Genomic DNA, 18,502 nt, shown 5'->3' with positions numbered 1-18,502 from the left:
CTGCTAAAACAGAGATGTCCATACAAGATTTATTTTAAACCAGTTTATGACTTCATGATCCATGGTCACCCTGTGATGAGCTCATAGCTAGAATCTCCATATTTGAAATAGCAACCTAGCTACCATGAAGGAAAACCTTCAACAATTCAGCAAGCTGGGAGGCAGAAATAATTCCTGTTGTCCTGGACACCCAGTCATTTGTCCCATCTCCTCCTATGCTGTTTCTTCCTCCCTCATAGTCTCATGTTTCAGCTGTTAGCAAGTAGTATACAATTATAAGAGGTCAAATAGCATGGCCTGCATCAGCAAGCTCCTGAGCTGTTTTAATTCTCTGCTCACAGGAACGTCCTACTTATTGTACATTTCAAAGCTCGTCTGTTTCAAGTCATAAATTTGCTTGCTGCCTGGGAGTGCATCCATTATAATGCTGTCGTTTCTGAGAATAAAGGTGCTCTAAGGTAATTAAATAAGAGCTAGGTAGTTTTCTATTGAAACAGAAATAAACAGCCCACTGCTCCTTCTGTGATACATGAAATTCTTCTCAATAAAACGATATTGTATGGATGCTGCACCTTGAGTCCTTTTTGTGCTCATTGGTGATCTTCTGAATGAGTCTAGATGTTATTATTTCCCTTCTTTATGTAGGTACACAACAGTCCGTGTTACAAAAGAAATGAAATATGTATTATTGTCATCCAGAAAAAAAAAGGCTTTTGGATAGGTGTTTAATGCATGTTCTTAGTAGTATCACTGACAGATGTACTATGACTACTATGTAGCACAACATCAGTTATATTTTACAGCTCTCCTTCCCACTTCTAATAAGGAACTACATAAAACCTACAAAGTACATATTATTATTTATGTAAATGCATTATGAATGGATAAACAGGGAAGATTATTGGAAACCTACATATTCCATCCTGCAGGACTGAACTGCAGGAAATTTGATGATTATTCCTACTTTGCAGAAATAAAAAAAAAAAGAATAAATTCTGTTGATTCTATAATAGCCCAAGAAGAAAAGTCACAGTATTTTCATTGTAAATTGTTTACATGGGGGGTCCTAACTGCTATAAAACTTTTCAGAATTTCAAAATCCATCATCCCCCCAAATATGATGAAATTACAAGTGTTCTGGGTTTGGAGGTGGTCAGTTAAGGCCACATATCACTATAAAGATTGGGTTTCATGGGTTTAAAGGGGAACTAAAGAGCCTATTCCCCACACTAAACCATTTCCTTTATTCATTCACTCCACAAATATTCATTGTACCCGACATAGAGTGCTCTGGGTGCAGAAGAAACTTCAGTAGACAAGATGCCACTGCTCCTATGGAGCCTGCATTCTGTCCAAGACATCAAGAAGTATAAAGGGGACTTTTATTATACTTTCATCTTCAAGGTATAAACAGCACGCCATGGAATGAAGAATTTCCATGGTTAACCGAAGACATAGTCTGAGTTTGTCTTCTTTCTGTCTGTGGTTGAAGTTTGATGTTAACAAACGAATTAGAAAGAAAGTGCAAGGCAATAGTAAGCTTTTCTAACAATATCATGAACCTTAATAATAAGCATGGGTTTTAGTTCAGATTATTTTCTTCAAAATAATGGTTTCAATTATTTCAAACTGTCTGCTATGTAAACACAGAGTATATATACTTCTGTTATGGTTTAGTTATGAGCTGACCCCCAAAAGCTCAGGTATGAGAAAAATGCAAGAAAGTTTAGAGGTGAAATGATTGGGTCATGAGAGTCTTAATCTAATTAGTGCATTAATTCACTACAGGTAACTGTAGGTAGGTGGGGTGTGGCTGGGAGAGATGGGTCATTGGGAATGTGCCTTTAGGGTACATATTCTGTCTGTGGTGAGGGGACCTCTCTCTCTCTGCTTCCTGATCATCATGTCCTGAGCCACTTCCCTCTCTTCTGCCATGATGTCTGCCTCACCCTGGGCCTAGAGCAATAGAATCAGGTGTCTGTGAACTGAGACCTCTGAAACCATAAACCCCAAATAAGATTGTCCTTTTCAGAACAATGGCAAAAAAGTTGACTAAAACAGCCTCACAGCAATTATCCATTAGTATCTATTTTTTGCTTTTCACATACCTAGAAAAGAGTTCATTTTCAAAGTGATACCAATAATATCTACAATGCATCACTGCAGCAGGCTCTAAAGATATCAGTGCTGCATGCCACGTTGGAACTGATGCGACGGGGAGCAGTAGCAATGCAGCCTAACTCTCAGGGTAATTGCCAAAGCATCAACTTGCCTGATGAGTCCAAGATTCAAGTTCATTCTCTGCAGACAGCAGAGCTCTATGGGCTTCTCCACTAGAGACATGATGTCATCCAGAGGACAGAAACTCCCTACACGCTATTTCCTCCTAACCATCACTCCCCAGGATACTGAATGGCACCCCATCATGGAAGGTTTTAGTATCCCCACTTTACAGATGTGTAAACTGAGGCTTGGAGCTGTTCAGCAACTTCCTGTGGTCACTGATAAGGCAGAGCTGGGATCAGAATTTAGGTAGCCATCAGTGTTAGACTAGTTCAAGTCGTTTCCTTACTCCCCCTCATTGGAGGCATGTTGCAGATGGGGTGGTGCTACACATGAGAGGCACAACTGTAAGGAAGCACAGTGTCTCCCTCCTTGTCCTCTGGTCACTTTCAGATTCTCCCAGCCCTCCAACGGACCACTCTCTCTTTGCCTACTTCTCCCTTCTCCTCAAACCCATTCTAAGAAAGCATATGACATCTACCATGTTCATATTTGCATGAGTTTGCATCACTGCTTAAAGTGGAAAAGGAAGACAGGAAATGATCTTTCCTGAACTCAGTCATTTCACGGATGCGCAGAGCAAGCCAAAGAAAGGTTATGGGACCTGCCCAAATTCAGGGAGCTCATCGTCTCACAGCAGAGGCAAGGGTTCTGTCTCGGGACTCCCAAACAGAGCTCTATTTTACTACACATTCATGAAGGCGTTCTGCATTAGAGTTTTTCTTTACTTTGAAGGAAGGGTTTCTGACCCCAGAGGACTTTCATAGATCAAGACTAATGGAGAAAGCACACAGAAAGACAGGAGCCCCCCGTATGATTACTAGAAGCAACATTTTGTGTGGGACCAGCCTTGCCAAGGGAACCCACAGGTGAGCACTGGAGACTCTTTTTCTTCTAATAATTGTATGTGAATAGTCCTCCCTGCCATAGTAGCCACAGCCCTCCTGCTCCCTTTACAAACAGCAAGCCCCTCTCCCCTCCCTACTTATCCCCAACAGGAGTCAACACAACCATCGTATTAAGGCTCCGCTGGAAGTCACCACCGTGTAAAAAAAACCAATAACGTTCCAAATTGATCATTTCTAGTTGCTAAAGAAGAATAGACTTTCCTTTCCTGATTATGTTCATTATCATAGATTTCAATTTGTTTCAAATTACAAGGAAAAATAGATTGAAATCTATAGCTGGATCCCCAGGTGTAACGTTTCATTTTTTAAAATCAATAGGACAGGGAAGCCATTTTGCATTAAGTAATCTCTGGCTCCCACCCTCGAGCGCTGAGGCTTTCAGGCCGCATTTAGCTATTCAGATAGTGGATGGTGTTCAGCCTCCGCTCCTTTTTCCTTTCGATCTTTATGTCCTACGTAAGCATGAGGCTCTGGCTGTCAGGCTTTGGAGAGCTTCTTTCTTGTGAAAAAAGCCATGTGAAGGCTTCTTGGTCTGGGTACTGATGGTTGGCTTCTGTGTCTGCGCCTACGTAGATGACTCAAGATGAGGCAGATCATTCAGATACTTGGAAAAACGCACAAAGATGCAGCATAGGTCTAGTTATCCTATGGCACCTGGGGCCCAATACCTCTGGACACCATCTGGAATCATCTAAATGCACCTAAATAAAACATACCTCCACGGGATGGAAGGTCAGGACGATTATCCACCCATTCTGTAAGAGTCGTCCCAAGAGGCATTAACTTCTCTGAACTTTCTGGCTGCTAAAGTCTTTGCTAAGCAAGCCCAGTGATTTGAGAGAAAGCCCAAGGATAGGAAAGCAGGGTATCTGAATGGGCCACGTTAAGACACTTGAGCCACAGCCGCAGCTGAAGTCAGGTGAAACAAGGGGCAGGTTTCATAGGCCACGGAAGATCTCCTTCAAGTGTGTTTTTCAACTGTGTCGCCTAGAGTTTTGGGGTTCTTCTACAAAGAAGCCCCAGGGAGGACGGGGAGAAGCTTGGTGTATCAAGTCAGGGTTCTCCAATATTTAGTTTAAAACATAAAATGGGATTCTTATGTGGCGCTTGGCATTTTGCCAGAGGGAGTGGTTTGTGAAGTAACGCCAGCGAGCCATCAAGTGTGGCGATTCCTTGTTGGTTGACTGCTGTATCTAGTTTATGTTAATTAGATAAGCTGTGTGGAATATATATACCCCTCCTGTCCTACAATAAGCGGCTCCCACTCCTGCTGTATCAATCTACACAAGTTGCTCGTCACCCCACCCCCTGGTTATTTTGCTGCAGTTGGACTGCGGCACTTATGGAAACTGGCTCACTTGATTATGGAGGCTGAGTGCCATCATACGCTGTCTGCAAGATGGAGAACAAGGAAAGCTGGTGATAAAATTCTATCTGAGTCCCAAAGCCTGAGAACCTGGAGGGAACGAGGGATCAGTGATATAAATCTCAAAGTCTGAAGACCCAAGAACTTAGAGATCCTCCCTTCTAGAATTTTTCAATCATAGTAAAGGACAGCCTTGCTTTAGTTCATTAATCACCCTGTGAACCAATCACTATTGCCTAGGAGGACGGTTATTCTAAAACTTCAGCCAGTTATCAAAATTATCTAGAAGGTTTGTCAAAACACACTTATCACGTCCTATCTCCAGATTTTCTGATTTTGCAGAAATATGCACTTTATTAACAAGTTACAGGTGATGCTAAAATGCTAGACCACACTTCTTATACCACTGGCTGCAGGGAAGAGGGACTTTTAGTCAAATCAAGTCACAAGCTCCAGTTCTAAATGGGCACAGTAAGGGGAGAAATAAATTCCAGCCTTAGATGGGAAGAGTGGCAAAGAATCTGTGTCTACCTATCATCTACTACAGGAGACGTGGGGAAGAGATCTAACATAAAGGGTAATTGCATTCAAGAAGAAAAAAGGAAAGGGAATAAATAATCAAACCTTTAAAAAGTATTTAGGGAGATGAAAATGCTAGCTGCCTGATGAGATCATACTGTACACATGTATTGAATTATCGCTATGCCCCATAAATATTTATGATTTAAGTAATAATTAATAAAATAATTTTTAAATCAAGCAATTAAAAAATGAGTGCCAATGTATGTGAAGAGATGATTGCTGAAAGTTTTCCAAGATGAATGAAAGACTCCAACTTCACAGATTCAAGAAGCACTACAAACCCCCAGCAGGAAAATCTCACTCAGTCACATCATGGAAGGAAAGAAGGAGCAAAAAAAGTCAAAGGGAGAAGCTTCAGACCTGCCAAGGAAAGATGACATACTACCTTTAGAGAAACAACAACATTTGCAGGTGACGTCTCAAATTAAGTGACAAAAATCCATAAAGAAAATAGGGTGACATACTTGATACATTGCAAGTAATCAAACCTACAGTTTAGAATTGTATTCAGAGTAAAAATATCCTTCAAAAAGTAAAGCAAATTTAAAATATTCCTAAACAAATAAAAAAAAAAACAGGAGGGAGACAAAGCTGTGTTCAGAAGAAAAGTTTCTGATTAAAAATGCACTCATTTTAAGATTATGACTGAACATTAATAATCTAATAGTCAAAGAAATTAGAAAAACAACAAATAAAATCTAAGAGAAGTATTAGGAAGCAGTAATGAAGATAAAAACAAAAGTTAATGGGCTAAAAAACCATTCAACATGCAAATTAATAAAGCCAAATAATGGTTCTTCAAAATAATGAATAAATTTAATAAGCACCTATCCAAAATGACTGAGAAAAAAGTGTACAAACTCTGAACATCAAGAATAAAAAGGGGACATCCCTAGAGACACTACAAATATTAAAAAGGAATCAAGTTGATATTATGAAAAATTCTATGCTAATAAATACAAAAATTGAAATGGTTTATTTTAGGACTGCTTTCTAGAAGGACACAATGTAAAAAAAAATGAGAAATGAAAACCTTAGAGTTTCCTTACTACTTTTTCAATATTGAATCCATAGTTTATTTATTTTTATTTTTTATTATTTAATAGCCAATACTAGCCAATTTCTATCAAGCCCCAGGGATTGAACCCAGGGGCTCTTAACCACTGAGTCACACCCCCAGCCCATTTTTAAAAAATTTATTTTGAGACAGGGACTTGCTAAGTTGCATAGAGTATCGCTAAATTGTTGAGGCTGGCTTTGAACTTCTGATTCTTCTGCCTCGGCTTCCGAAGCTGCTGGGGTTATAGGTGCTCATGCTCAGCAGAATCCACAGTTTATACAGCTTTCCACAAGAATGTCCAGCCCTATATTGGCTCCTTTATTAAATGTTTTTAAACATTCAATAAAGAAATAATATGACCTTACACAAAGACTTCCCAAATATTAGAAAAGGAGGGGAAAATACCAACTCGTTTTATGAAGATAACGTAAAATTATCCTAAAATCTGATGAAAAACTACTAGCCAATTTCTGTCAATAATGTACATCTGTATATATCAAGAAGTTAAATCCAGCAATTTTTTAAAAGGCTAATGCATCATGATCAAGTTCAATTTCTTCTAGAAATGTAAGCTTGGCTCAACTGTCAAAATGTTAATTCACAAAATCCACCATATTAACAAAATGGAAAATAAATCATCAAATCATTTCAACAGATGCAGAAAAAAAGATTTTATGAAATTTAACACCTATGAAGATTAAAAGCTTAGCACACTAGGAATAGGAGAAAAATATACTTAATCTGACAGATGCTATCTAAAAAGGGAGGAGGGACTACAAAAATATTATGCTTCCTGGTAAAATACTGAAAGCTCTTTCTCTGAAATCAACTTTTATGAACAGAATCGCTACTATCATTACTTCTACTCATTATTGTGCTGAAACTCCTAGACAGTTCGATAAGAGAGGAAAAGGATGGTAAAATAATTGAAAAGGAAGAAATACAAGTTTTGTGTAGAGATGGCAGGATCATACATAGAAAAATCCAAATACATCTGTTAATTTTAATACTAATCGGTGGATTTAGAAAGTTCACCAGAAACACATTAGTTTTTAAAAAAATGATTGCATTTTCATGTCAGAAGAAAATATTATTAAAGAAAGTTTAGTGTTGTTGTTTTGGTTTTGATCTGTGGTGCCGGGCAGCCAATCCAGGTCCTAGCCAAAGTTAAGCAAGTGCTTTACCCCTGACCCTCACCCCTGGCCCAAGAGAAAGAAATTTTAAAATGAAGACCCCTTGTAATAGAATCCACGAAACCCAAATATTTACAAATAAGTCTGTGTAAATTTGAGTAAAATATCAAGCTGAAAACTTCAAAAAGTGATGTGAAAAAGCCACCATTGAAAAAGATCCTTCAGGGGGAGATCCAACATGGCGGCGGGCGCAGAGAGATCAAGTCTCTGACCTCTTCAGCTGCGCGGGCATAGGCAGTCATAAACCGTCTAAATGCTGTTTGCTCAGGATCACTAGGCAATGCTGAGCTGACATGGATCTGGGGCAAATAGTCTGGGCCTCTCAGAACACACACCAAGCCTGGATGGGCTGAATTCAAGCTCCCGTTCGCCTGCTTCTCGCAGACAAACTGCTGTAACTCAGCACTAAACTATCCCGCTGAAACAACTGGTCAGCCCTTCTGAATCTATGGAGGTTAATGCCAACCGAGCCTTCATAGGCAGTGGCCACAGGATTGAAACAGGGCTTGGGAGAGCCAGTCAGGACCCACCCGTTGCATTGGTCACCCAGAAAAGGGGACGAACTGTCGCCATTTGCATGGGATACCACCATGGCAGAGAACTGACGTCATCAGAATGCGGAGGAGGAGATAACTCCATTGAAACCGGCGGTGACAGTGACTTCTTCCCTTCCTTTCTAATACCTTTCCTCCCAAGCATCAAATAAATTTATAGGAGTAAACAGTAACTCAGCAGTCAAACAGAACAAGAAGTAACATGAGCAGCATGAAAAAGCAAGGTAGAAAAGGAGTACAAACAATGCAGGACAGCCTAAATATTCAGGAGGACCTAGAGGCATCAGAAAAATGGTCAAATAAAGAACTCAAGGATTACCTTAGACAGATGGAATGGAACCTTAAAGAGGATATGAGACAGCAAATTCAAACAGTGAAAGAACACATTAAAAATGAATTACATAAACAGATAAAAGAAGAAATTAAGCACCTTTATCAGGAGATAGAGATTATAAAAAAATCAAACAATAATTCTAGAAATGAAGGAAACTATAAACCAAATTAAAAACTCAAATGAGAGTATCACTAACAGAGTGGAGCAAGTAGAAGCCAGAACGTCGGATAGTGAAGACAAAATATATCATCTTGAAAAGAGTCTAGCCAATTCAGAAAGGCTGGTAAAAAATCAAGAGAAAAACATCCAAGAGATATGGGATAACATAAAAAAACCAAACTTAAGAGTCATCGGGATAGAGGAAGGTATAGAGGTTCAAACCAAGGGAATGAGCAACCTGCTGAATGAGATAATTATAGAAAACTTTCCAGAAATAAAAAAGGAAATGGATATACAAATTGTAGATGCCTACAGGACACCAAGCATACAAAATCACAGTAGACCAATGCCAAGACACATTGTTATGAAGATATCCAATATACAGAACAAAGAGAAAATATTAAAAGCTACAAGAGAAAGGAGGCAGATTACATTCAGGGGTAAACCAATAAGGTTAACAACGGATTTTTCATCACAGATGCTGAAAGTGAAAAGATCCTGGAACAACGTATTTCAAACACTGAAAGACAATGGATGCCAACCAAGAATTTTGTATCCAGCAAAATTAAGCTTCAGGTATGACAACGAAATAAAAATCTTTCATGATAAACAAAAGTTAAAAGAATTTGCAGCCAGAAAACCAGCATTGCAAAGCATCTTGAGCAAAACACTACACGAGGAAGAAATGAAAAACAATAACCAAAACCATCAGTGGGAAGTGCCTCAGTAAAGACAGAGGGCGGGGGGAAAGCTAATCATGGAGAAACAAACTAAATTAAAAAAAAAAGATAAATAAATAAACATGGCTGGAAGTACAAACCATCTATCAATAGTAACTCTAAACGTTAATGGCCTAAACTCTCCAATAAAGTGACATAGGCTGGTAACACAGATTTAAAAAACAAATCCAACAATATGCTGCCTCCAGGAGACACATCTGATTGGAAAAGACATACACAGGCTGAAGGTGAAAGGTTGGGAAAAAATATACCATGCACACGGTCCTCGTAAGCAAGCAGGGGTGGCTATCCTCATATTGAATAAAATCAACTTCAAGACTAAGTTAATCAAAAGGGATAAGGAAGGACATTATATACTGTTAAAAGGAACCATTCACCAACAAGACATAACAATTATCAATATTTATGCACCAAATAATGGTGCTGCGACGTTCATAAAACAAATTCTCCTCAAGTTCCAGAATCAAATAGACCACAACACAATAATTATGGGTGACTTCAACACACCTCTCTCACCATTGGACGGATCCTCCAAACAAAAGTTGAATAAAGAAACTATAAAACTCAATATCACAATCAATAACCTAGACTTAACTGACATATATAGAATATATCAACCATCATCAAGTGGATATACCTTTTTCTCAGCAGCACATGGATCCTTCTCAAAAATAGACCATATATTATGCCATAGGGCAACCCTCAGTAAATATAAAGGGGTGGAGATAATACCATGCATTTTATCTGAAAATAATGGAATGAAACTGGAAATCAATGATAAAAGAAGGAAGGAAAAATCCTACATCGCATGGAAAATGAACAATATGTTACTGAATGATCAATGGGTTACAGAAGACATAAAGGAGGAAATCAAAAAATTCTTAGAGATAAATGAAAATACAGACACAACATATCAGAATCTATGGGACACAATGAAAGCAGTTTTAAGAGGGAAATTCATCGCCTGGAGGTCATTCCTCAAAAAAAGAAAAAACCAACAAATAAATGAGCTCACACTTCATCTCAAAGCCCTAGAAAAGGAAGAGTAAAACAACAGCAAATGTAGCAGAAGGCAAGAAATAATTAAAATCAGAGCGGAAATCAACAAAAGGGAAACAAAAGAAACTACTGAAAAAATTGACAAAACTAAAAGTTGGTTCTTCGAAAAATTAAATGAGATCAACAGACCCTTAGCCATGCTAACAAAGAGAAGAAGAGAGAGAACTCAAATTACTAACATATGGGATGAAAAAGGCACCATCACAACAGATACTATAGAAATACAGAAGATAATTAGGAATTATTTTGAAAACCTATATTCTAATAAAATGGAAGATAGTGAAGACATCGATAAATTTCTTAAGTCATATGATTTGCCCAGACTGAGTCAGGAGGATACGCACAATTTGAACAGACCAATATCAATGAATGAAATAGAAGAAGCAATCAAAAGACTACCAACCAAGAAAAGCCCAGGACCGGATGGGTATACAGCAGAGTATTACAAAACCTTTAAAGAAGAATTAATACCAATACTTTTCAAGTTATTTCTGGAAATAGAAAAAGAGGGAGCTCTTCCAAATTCATTCTATGAGGCCAACATCACCCTGATTCTGAAACCAGACAAAGACACCTCAAAGAAAGAAAACTACAGACCAATATCTCTAATGAACCTAGCTGCAAAAATCCTCAATAAAATTCTGGCGAGTCGGATACAAAAACACATCAAAAAAATTGTGCACCATGATCAAGTAGGATTCATCCCTGGGATGCAGGGATGGTTCAATATACGGAAATCAATAAATGTTATTCACCACATCAATAGACTTAAAAATAAGAACCATATGATCATCTCGATAGACGCAGAAAAAGCATTCAACAAAGTACAGCATCCCTTTATGTTCAAAACATTATAAAAACTAGGGATAACAGGAACTTACCTCAACATTGTAAAAGCTATCTATGCTAAGCCTCAGGCTAGCACCATTCTGAATGGAGAAAAATTGAAGGCATTCCCTCTAAAATCTGGAACAAGACAGGGATGCCCTCTATCACCACTTCTATTCAATATAGTTCTCGAAACACTGGCCAGAGCAATTAGACAGACAAAAGAAATTAAAGGCATAAAAATAGAAAAGAAGAACTTAAATTATTGCTATTTGCGGTCCACATGATTCTACACCTAGAAGACCCAAAAGGGTCTACAAAAAACCTACTAGAACTAATAAATGAATTCAGCAAAGTGGCAGGATATAAAATCAACACGCATAAATCAAAGGCATTTCTGTATATCAGCGACAAAACTTCTGAAACGGAAATGAGGAAAAACACCCCATTCACAATATCCTCAAAAAAAAAAAAAATACTTGGGAATCAACCTAACTAAAGAGGTGAAAGATTTATACAATGAAAACTACAGAACCCTAAAGAGAGAAATAGAAGAAGATCTTAGAAGATGGAAAAATATACCCTATTCATGGATAGGCAGAACTAACATCATCAAAATGGCGATATTACCAAAAGTTCTCTATAGGTTTAATGCAATGCCAATCAAAATCCCAACGGCATTTCTTGTAGAAATAGAGAAAGCAATCATGAAATTCATATGGAAAAATAAAAGACCCAGAATATCAAAAGCAACTCTAAGCAGGGAGTGTGAATCAGGCGGTATAGCGATACCAGATTTCAAACTATATTACAAAGCAATAGTAACAAAAACAGCATGGTACTGGTACCAAAACAGGCGGGTGGACCAATGGTATAGAATAGAGGACACAGAGATTAATCCACAAAGTTACAACTATCTTATATTTGATAAAGGGGCTAAAAGCATGCAATGGAGGAAGGATAGCATCTTCAACAAATGGTGCTGGGAAAACTGGAAATCCATATGCAACAAAATGAAACTGAATCCCCTCCTCTCGCCATGCACAAAAGTTAACTCAAAATGGATCAGGGAGCTTGATATCAAATCAGAGACTCTGCGTCTGATAGAAGAAAAAGTTGGCTCCGATCTACATATTGTGGGGTCGGGCTCCAAATTCCTTAATAGGTCACCCATAGCACAAGAGTTAATAACAAGAATCAACAAATGGGACTTACTTAAACTAAAAAGTTTTTTCTCAGCAAGAGAAACAATAAGAGAGGTAAATAGGGAGCCTACATCATGGGAACAAATTTTTACTCTTCACACTTCAGATAGAGCCCTAATATCCAGAGTATACAAAGAACTCAAAAAATTAGACAATAAGATAACAAATAACCCCATAAACAAATGGGCCAAGGACCTGAACAGACACTTCTCAGAGGAGGACATACAATCAATCAACAAGTACATGAAAAAATGCTCACCATCTCTAGCAGTCAGAGAAATGCAAATCAAAACCACCCTAAGATACCATCTCACTCCAGTAAGATTGGCAGCCATTATGAAGTCAAAGAACAACAAGTGCTGGCGAGGATGTGGGGAAAAGGGTACTCTTGTACATTGCTGGTGGGACTGCAAATTGGTGCGGCCAATTTGGAAAGCAGTATGGAAATTCCTGGGAAAGCTGGGAATGGAACCACCATTTGACCCAGCTATTGCCCTTCTCGGACTATTCCCTGAAGACCTTAAAAGAGCATACTACAGGGATACTGCCACATCGATGTTCATAGCAGCGAAATTCACAATAGCTAGACTGTGGAACCAACCCAGATGCCCTTCAATAGATGAATGGATAAAAAAATGTGGCATTTATACACAATGGAGTATTATGCAGCACTAAAAATGACAAAATCATGGAATTTGCAGGGAAATGGATGGTACTAGAGCAGATTATGCTGAGTGAAGCTAGCCAATCCCTAAAAAACAAATGCCAAATGTCTTCTTTGATATAATGAGAGCAACTAAGAACAGAGCAGGGAGGAAGAGCAGGAGGAAAAGATTAACATTAAACAGAGACATGAGGTGGGAGGGAAAGGTAGAGAAAAGGGAAATTGCATGGAAATGGAAGGAGACCCTCATTGTTATACAAAATTACATACAAGAGGTTATGAGGGGAATGGGAAAAAAAAAACAAGGAGAGAAATGAATTACAGTAGATGGGGTAGAGAGAGAAGATGGGAGGCGAGGGGAGGGGGGATAGTAGAGGATAGGAAAGGTAGCAGAATACAACAGTTACTGATATGGCATTATGTAAAAATGTGGATGTGTAACCGATGTGATTCTGCAATCTGTATTTGGGGTAAAAATGGGAGTTCATAACCCACTTGAATCTAATGTATGAAATGTGATATGTCAAAAGTTTTGTAATGTTTTGAACAACCAATAAAAAAAATAAGATAGAAAAAAAAAAACTTCAAAAAGTTACTGATGATGCATATAACAAAAATAGCCAATTCCAGCTCCTTCCTACCCTACCTAAAGAAGAAGGGAAGGAAGCACTGGTGAGGGTCTAATTCCAGTGCTCAGATAAAGATTGTGACTTAATCACAGGACTATTGAAAGCTTCACCTTTCCCTGTGAATTAAAGCCACATAACAGAGGTTCCTTTTACCCCCAGATGACATGGCCAGCTTTCAATGAGAAACAATACAGCATTCTAAAAAGCAAAAAACCTATTTGAAGAGAGAGGAAACAGGCTTGCATACTGCAAGGATGTTGTCATTATCAGACTGAAGTTTTAAAACAACACCATTAAAATACTAAGTGCTCTAATGGGAAAATTAAGCTGAATGCCATAACAGATGTGCAGTGTAAAGAGAGAGAGAGAAATTCCGAGGGAAAAAAAAAATCACTAAGAAATGCCAGGGATCAAAAACCCTGCAATAGAAATGAAGAGTGTCTTTCTCGGTTCCATAATAGACTATTGCATGGCTGAGGGAAGATTCTCTGCACTCAAGGACATGTCAAAAGAAACTTCCCAAACGGAAAAACAAAGAGAAAAATTACTGTTAAAAAGGGTGGAGGAATCCGTTAACTGGAGGAGAACTGTGGGATGACCACAAGAAAGGCAGAGAAACAGAAGAAATATCAGCAACAATAATGACAGAGAATGTCCCCACTAATATCAGATACTAAAGCAGAGATCCAGGAATCTCAGGGAACACTAAAACAGGGTATATGTCCCAAACAAAAACAAACAGACAAAAGACAACAACCACATGTAACCAAGAGATGGTCAAACTGCACAAAAATCAAAGATAATGAAAACCTTGAAAGAAATCAAAGGGGAGGGGAACACCTTACCTGCCCAAAGAGAAGCTAAGTTAAGAATCATGTGCAAATATTCCTCAGAAACTAGGCAAGCAGGAATAGAGTGCAGTGGAATATTAAAAGTGTCGAGAGGAAGAAATTGCCAGCTTGGAATTCTGTACATTGCAAAATTATTTTTCAAAGGTAAAAAGCTAACAACTTTCTCAGACAAAAATGTGTTGTCACTAGACCTGAGTTTAAAAAAAAATAAAATGTGTAAAGAAATATTTTGGAAAGAAAGGTCAAAAACCTAGATTCATATTAATGAAGGAAGAGCATTGGGAAAGGAATAAGTGAATGTAAAATAAAAACTTCTATTTTTATTCTTCTTCATTGGTCTAATAGGGAGGTTTGTTCAGAACAATAAGAGCAATAATGTATTTGAAAAGGACAGATTATATATAAGTGAAATGAACTGTAGTAATGATGTAAGAAATGGGAGTTTATGAATATTTTATAAGGTTCTTGCACTATCATGAAGCAATACAGTATTATGTGAAAATAGACACAGAATAGTTTTAGAAATATACTGAAATCCCTAGGAAACAACTAAAAGAATTTTTAAGAAGAAGTCCAATTGATATGCCAAGAAAAGAGAGAAAAATAGGGTCATACAATTAAAACCATAAAAGGCAGGAAAAGTGGATGGCAAAAATAGTAAAAAAAAAATAATAAAAGTAATGATTAGGAAACACTACAAATGTAGTGGATATTAATTCAGCCATATCCACAATCACTTTAAATGCCAATGGTCTAAATTCATCAAGTGAAAAAGAGAGGTAGTGGATCAAAAAAAGAAGACCCCCCCCTACATGTTGTTTAGATAAAAGGCACTTTAAATACTGTGCTAGCAGTAATCAAAAGAAAGCTATAAAACTATGGAACCAACTTAGGTGCCCTTCAACAGATGAATGGATAAAGAAATGTGGTATATATACAACACAATGGAATATTAATCAGTCTTAAAAAAAGAATGGATTTTTTCACATGCTGGAATGAATGAAGCTGGAGAATATAATGAAAAGTGAAATAAGCCAATCCCAAAGAACCAAGAGCCAAATGTTTTCACTGATATGTGGATGCTAATTTACAATGACAAGGGGGTAGGGCTAGGGAAGGATAGAGGTACTTTGGATTAGACAGAGAGGAGTGAAAGGAGGGGAGAGATGGGGGTAGAAATGATAGTAGAATGAATCTCACATCATTACTCTATGTGCACATATAATTACATGATTGTTGTAACTCTACATTATGTGCAAGATGAATGAGAAGTTGTACTCCATTTACGTATGATATGTCAAAATACATTTTACTGACATGGATAATTAGAACTAATAAAATTTTTAAAAATAAATCTACAAATTTCATTTGGAGCAGAATTCAGAGCAATGAAAATGTTCTGGGACAAAGGTAGACACTACATAGTGATAAGGAACACATAATAATCCTTACCATATGCCCTTAAGATTAGTGCATCAAAATATGGGGTGCAAAACAGAGAACTACAAGGAGAAACAGATAAATCTACTATTTTTAGAGTCTCTTCTTTAAGGAACATAAAAAGGAGACACAGAGACAAGATGCAGAGGCAGGAAAGAAATATGTCAGAGAGGCCAAGTTGCCAAGACTTATTTATTTCAATGGGTTACTTTAGGTCATTGGCATCATTAGTACTTATTGTTCATTGCATTACTAAGCAGGTTACAGACTTAGCAACATTATGCAGCTTATTCCTCAGTTATATACCAAGTTGCAATGTGCCATGTTAGGAGATTTGTGCAGCTCTCCAGAAAGCCCATTGTATAAAGTTCCTGTTATGTGGACAGGTTTAGGCTCAGTGAAACATTGTGGCTATCTAACAAAAGAGTTCCTTTATTCCCAGGAGCTGTGTGCCTGAGATCAAGGTCGAGGCTGATAAGACTCTAGTGCATTGTCACAGCAGCTAGAGTAGCCCATGTATTAGTTATCTCCCTACAGATCCTAGGAGAAAATGCAGGGCATTCTAAGGGTGGAAAACAGAGTGCCAGTTATCCCCTGGGAGTTGGCTCAGCAGAGAAATGCTTCCCTGTATATTTCCACGGTCAGAATCCCTACACTCTTCATTGTAAAAAATAATAATAATTATTATTTTATTAGTGTATTATAATTATACAAATAAGGGGATTCATTATGCCATATTCATACATGCACATAACAATGATGGTCTCATTCCTCTGTACCTTCCCGTTCACTCTCCTTCCTTCCCCATCCACTTATTCTACTCTACTGAACTCCCTGCTAATTTTATTTTAATTAAGGAATTTTAAATCTGTCTATGTATATCATTGTAGTATACTCACATATGGTATACTCTACTCTATTGGCCTTCTTTCTATCTTCACAAGATACCCCTTTTTCATTACTTTCCCCAGCTCCCTCTCTAGTCTCACATAAGAGAGAAAACATTTGATCCTTCACATTCTGAGTCTGGACTATTTCATATAGCAAGATGTTGTCTAGTGCCATTCATTTTTACCTGAAAATGATGTAACTGCATTTTTCTTTGTGGCTGAGTAGAATTCCATTATGTATATACACCACATTTGCTTTATTCATTCTTCTGTCAACAGGTGTGTAGGCTCATTCCCTGACTTGGCTATTGTGAATCGCACCTCTATAGATATTGATGTAGCTTATCACTGCAGTATGCTGATTTTAGTTCTTTGGGTAAACACCAAGGAGTGAGATAGCTGGGTCACGTGGGAGTTTCATTTCTAGCTTTTTGAGGAAACTCCATACTGCTTTCCAGAGCAGTTGTACTAATTTGAAGCCACACCAACAATGTATAGAGTGTATCCTTTCCTCTATATACTCACCTGCAATTATCATTATTATTTGTATTCTTGGTGATTACTCTTCTAACTAGACCAAGATGAAATCTCAATGTAGTTTTGATTTGTATTGTCTTGATTGCTAAGGATGTTGAACAGTTTTTCCATACATGGTTGACCATTTGTATTTCTTCTTTTGAGAAATGTCTGTTTAGATCATTTGCCCTTTACTGATTTGGTTACTATTTTTTTATGTTAAGTTTTTTTTTAAATTATTTATATGTTCTGGATATATTCTATATATTACCCCCTTGTCAAAAGAGTAACTGGCAACTATTTTCTCCCATTCTGTAAGCTCTGTCTTCATGCTCTTATTTCCTTTTCTGTGCAGAAAGTTTTTAATTTGATGCCATTGGTTTTCTTTATTGAGGAATTTGGTTCGTGCACCAATATGTGGGAGTGCTGATACTTAGTTTTCTAGGCGTTTAATTGGTTATGATCTAATTCTTAGGTATTTGATTCACCTTGATTTTTTTGTGCAAGGTGAGAGGAGATCTAGTTTCATTCTTCTATATGTGGATTTTCTCCCTTTGTTAAAAAGGCTATCTTCAACACATTTTGGGGGTCCTTTGTCAAGGATCAGATGACTATATATCTGTGGGTTTGTCTATAAGTCTTATATTCTATTCCACTGGTATTCCTATCTGTTTTTCATGTCAATACAACGCTGTTTTTATTACTATAGCTCTGTTGTATAATTTGAGATCTGGCATTGTGATATTTCTAGTATAGCTTTTATTGCTCAGGATTGCTTTGGCTATTTTGGATCTTTTATTCTTCCATAGGAATTCTAGAACTATTTTTTTCTAATTCTGTAAAGAATGTAATTGATGTTTTGAGGGATATCTATTGATTGCTAAGGCCATTTTGACAATATTAATTCTGTATATCCAAGAACATGAGAGGTCTTTTCATCTTATAAAATCTTCAATATCCTTCTTCAGGGTTCTGTAACTTTGATTGTAGAGGTCTTTCAAATCCTTACTTAGATATATCCCCAGTTATTTTATTTTATTGTGAATGGAATTGTTTTATTGATTTCTTTCTCGGCAGATGCATTACTGGAACATAGGAAATCTATTGATTTTGTATGTCTATCTTATATCCTTCTACTTTGACGAATTGATCAGTTCTAGAAGTCTTCTTGTGAAGGTATTTGTGTCATATTATCAGGAAAAAGAGATAGTTTAATGACTTCCTTTTCTATTTGTATACCT

The sequence above is a fragment of the Marmota monax genome, unplaced genomic scaffold (assembly GCF_021218885.2).
Source record: "Marmota monax isolate L192 unplaced genomic scaffold, Marmota_monax_Labrador192_F-V1.1 WCK01_AAM20220418_F8-fsc00028, whole genome shotgun sequence".
Taxonomy (NCBI): domain Eukaryota; kingdom Metazoa; phylum Chordata; class Mammalia; order Rodentia; family Sciuridae; genus Marmota; species Marmota monax.
Note: the sequence above shows the minus strand (reverse complement) of the source record.